Here is a 3,459-nt window from a genome sequence, read left to right on the forward strand (position 1 = left end):
GTCAAGGCCGCGGTGGCCGGGAGCGGCCACTGCACTCCAGTCTGGGCGACAGAGTGAGACTCCAACTCAAAAAAAAAAAAAAAAAAAAAGTTGTGTGCTTATTCTTACATGTTTAAACTTCAGTCACCTTCAAAGGACTCTGTTCAATGCAATACACCTATCGAGAAGGTTTTTCTGCTGCTGAAAACAGTTTTTGAGTGTGTCGGTTTGGGTGCCTTTTAGTGCTTCTACTGCTTTTCGTTTCACCTCTTCCACATCGGCAAAACATTTCCCTTTAGGATTTTTTTTTATCTGGGGTAACAACAACAACAACAAAGTCCCTCAGGGCAAGATCAGGTGAATGGGGAGGGTGGGGCACAGGATCGGTGCTGTTTTTGGTCAACAGTTGCCAAATACTCAGCGTGGTTTGGGCAAGTGTATTGTCATGGAGGAAGAGCCAGTTCAGTTGTCTATTTGCCACAACTCTGGGTGTCTCTCCCACAAAGCAGCCTCTCACAACAATGCTATCTGGTACACTAATGCCGTGGGTTTTTAGAACACTTTCCTAGTGAGGGAAACCTGCACTACAAAGGCCTTCCCTCCGAAAGGTAACTCTGGGTTTTGGGGGGTTCCCCCTTGTAAATCTCCACAGTACTTTAATGATGAGTTGATCAGGTGTAGGAACTGCTCTGGCTTAGAAGGGTCTTTTAAGAACTACAGTCTTGTGAGTGCACCCCAGATCAGGGTAGCATTGCACAGAAAGGGCCTGCAACCTAAAAAAAGGTTTTGGTGAGGAGCAGTAACAACATAACAGCAACACTTCTGGTTTTGCTTCTATGAAGTATGAATTTCTAAACTCATGGTAAGTAGCAACCTAGTTCCCAATCAAACGCTGCCAGAGTGGAGAGGATGCCAGAAGTCCAGGGGAAATGGTGAACGTAAGATTTCATTTTTCTTCTCTATGGCTTCCAAAACAAATGAGCAACTTTCTTGGCAAGGCCTTTCCCGTGTGCTCAACGTTATTTTTCTTTGTAATACTTCTGTTTAGTTTATTGTTTATATTCATTCCCCTAGAATAGAAGTTCTGTGAAGTCTCGGATTTCTGTCCACATTGTTCATGGCTACAGCTCCGGTAGACAGAAGAGTTCAGGTGTTCACTAAGTACTTGTTAAAAATGAGTAAACTCTTATTAGATTATTGCCTCCCACATTCAGTGATAAAGGGATCATTAGTCTATATTAAGTAGTTTTAGAATTATGTTCCCAAAAATAAAAACAAAATACTAAGGGAGATGAACCAAGGTGGAATATTTACTTGCCTGATTATTTCTGGCTTTATGAAAAAATAGGTAAGTTAGTCATTCAGAGTTTCTGCTCTGGAATCAGACTATCTTGGTTTGAACGCTAGCCATACTACTTACTAGCTGTGAAATCTCCAGCAAGTTAACTTCTCTATGCCTTAATTTCCTCCTCTGTGAAGTGGGATAATGATAGGAAGGTAGTGCTGTGTATCAACCATGTCAAACATGTTTCAAATGTGGTCTTGCATGAAGTATGCAAGAATAATATTAGTTGTGATTGTTTTCCCGTGAATAACAAGTCAACTCTTCCATCAAAGTGCTTTCAATAACTCATGAACACAGTTACATTTGTGTTCTTGAGTTAAATCTGCTTTTCTGGAAATATGTAGTTCCATGACACTTAGGAGAATAGGAAGGTACAATTTGAGTGAAAGGGGAATAAAAGGTTTGCCACTCTTTGGACAATGGAATCCAGAATTATAACAACAACAATAACAATATAGTAGCAACTATTATTTGTTTAATATTTTATTTTAAATTTATCTACCCCTCCATGTATGTATGTATGTACTCACCTACTTACCTACCTATTCCACTGTACTTTATGGCCTTACAGTAAGAAGATATTTATGAATGGATATTTTTCTATTGAGATAATAAAACATCAAACATAGCAATTAGTTTGTGCCAGGTGCCATTCTAAGCACTTACACACAATTTCTCATTTGCTAGTGTAAACACCATGCATTCTCTTGTCACTTTCAAAATTCTTAAAAATTCCAAGCTCAGAAAAACACTTTCACAGATAGCTCATCTTAATGTTATTGTTCTTGTTTGTTCTAACTGATTCATACACATTTGACATGACCCTGCTCCTGCCTTCCTGGGTTAACTTTGGACTTTCCACTGTTTCACAATGGGTGTCAGTGTTAATCAAGCAATGCAACGGCAACCGAACTGCTCCAGCCAAGACATCCTTAAGCTTTCCAGCTATCTGGCACTATTTTGTATACCTCAAGATTAATAAAGTCCAGTCTGTTTTCAATCTCCAATATCCCTGAGGACGTTTTGAGGATTTGGGAAGTCCAAGCTCAAGGTGCAGGCAGACTAGATGTCTAGTGAGAGTCTGTTTCCTGATTCATAGATGTTGCCTTCTCACTGTGTTCTCACGTGGTAGAAGAAGCAAGCTAGCTCTCTGTGGTCTTTCATATGGGCACTAATCTTACTTCTGAGGGCTCCACCCTCATGACATAATCATCTCCCAACAATCCCAGCCTTCTAATATCACCACCTTTGTGGTTAGGATTTCAATATATGAATGTGGGAGGGAGCACAAATATTCAGACCGTGGCAAGTGAGGCACAAACAGATTCCCAAAAGCTAAAGAAAAGATACAGGGTTGATTATTTCTCAGGACTGAATACTAATTTGAGGGACTGTCTTTGTGTGTGTGTGTGTGTATGTGTGTGTGTTTTCAGAAATGGAGTGCTATAATATAAACCCTTAGGAACAACTAGCCTGGTTGGCCTGCAGCATATGGATTCTTCACCTTGTTGGGTCAGCAGTTGCCAAGGGAATGATGGAAGAATTTCTGGAAGAGGCTTCTATTTAACCTCTGGGAGCAATTGTAGCAAAGGTTAGAGCTCTGAGCTGCATCCTTATGAGGTAAACTAGGGTGTCCAATAGAGAATGACATGAAATATCCAAAGGAAGAATCCTGTCCTCTGTAAAGTTAACTCTAATATGATTTGATGGATAAAATTAAAAAGTATTTTTGGACATACCTGTTGCCCACGTCTTTCTTTCACATTCTTAGTGTCCAGGATATCTGTAGAAGTGATGACTACACAATCATTCAACTAGACCCTAAAACTCACTAAGGATTGAGCTGAGTACTTTACATGAATCACTTCAAAATAAATCTGAAAATGCACACTATAGTACCCCTATTTTACAGAGAAAACAGGTTTGAAGAAGTCAAGGGTTTGCTCAAAATCACACAATTTGTATGTCGTAGAGCTGATATTAGAACCCAGTTCTGTCTGACTTCAAAGACTTTGCTCCTAACAACCACACTACACTGCATGAATATGTAAGGGGGTTTGGAAGGAGGATAGTGAGATGGTATGTCATATGGATGGTGAAAGTTGTTTCCAGAATTATAAATCCATGTACAAGAA

This window comes from Carlito syrichta, unplaced genomic scaffold, assembly GCF_000164805.1.
Source record: "Carlito syrichta isolate Samal-C Ts95f unplaced genomic scaffold, Tarsius_syrichta-2.0.1 Scaffold288187, whole genome shotgun sequence".
Lineage (NCBI taxonomy): Eukaryota > Metazoa > Chordata > Mammalia > Primates > Tarsiidae > Carlito > Carlito syrichta.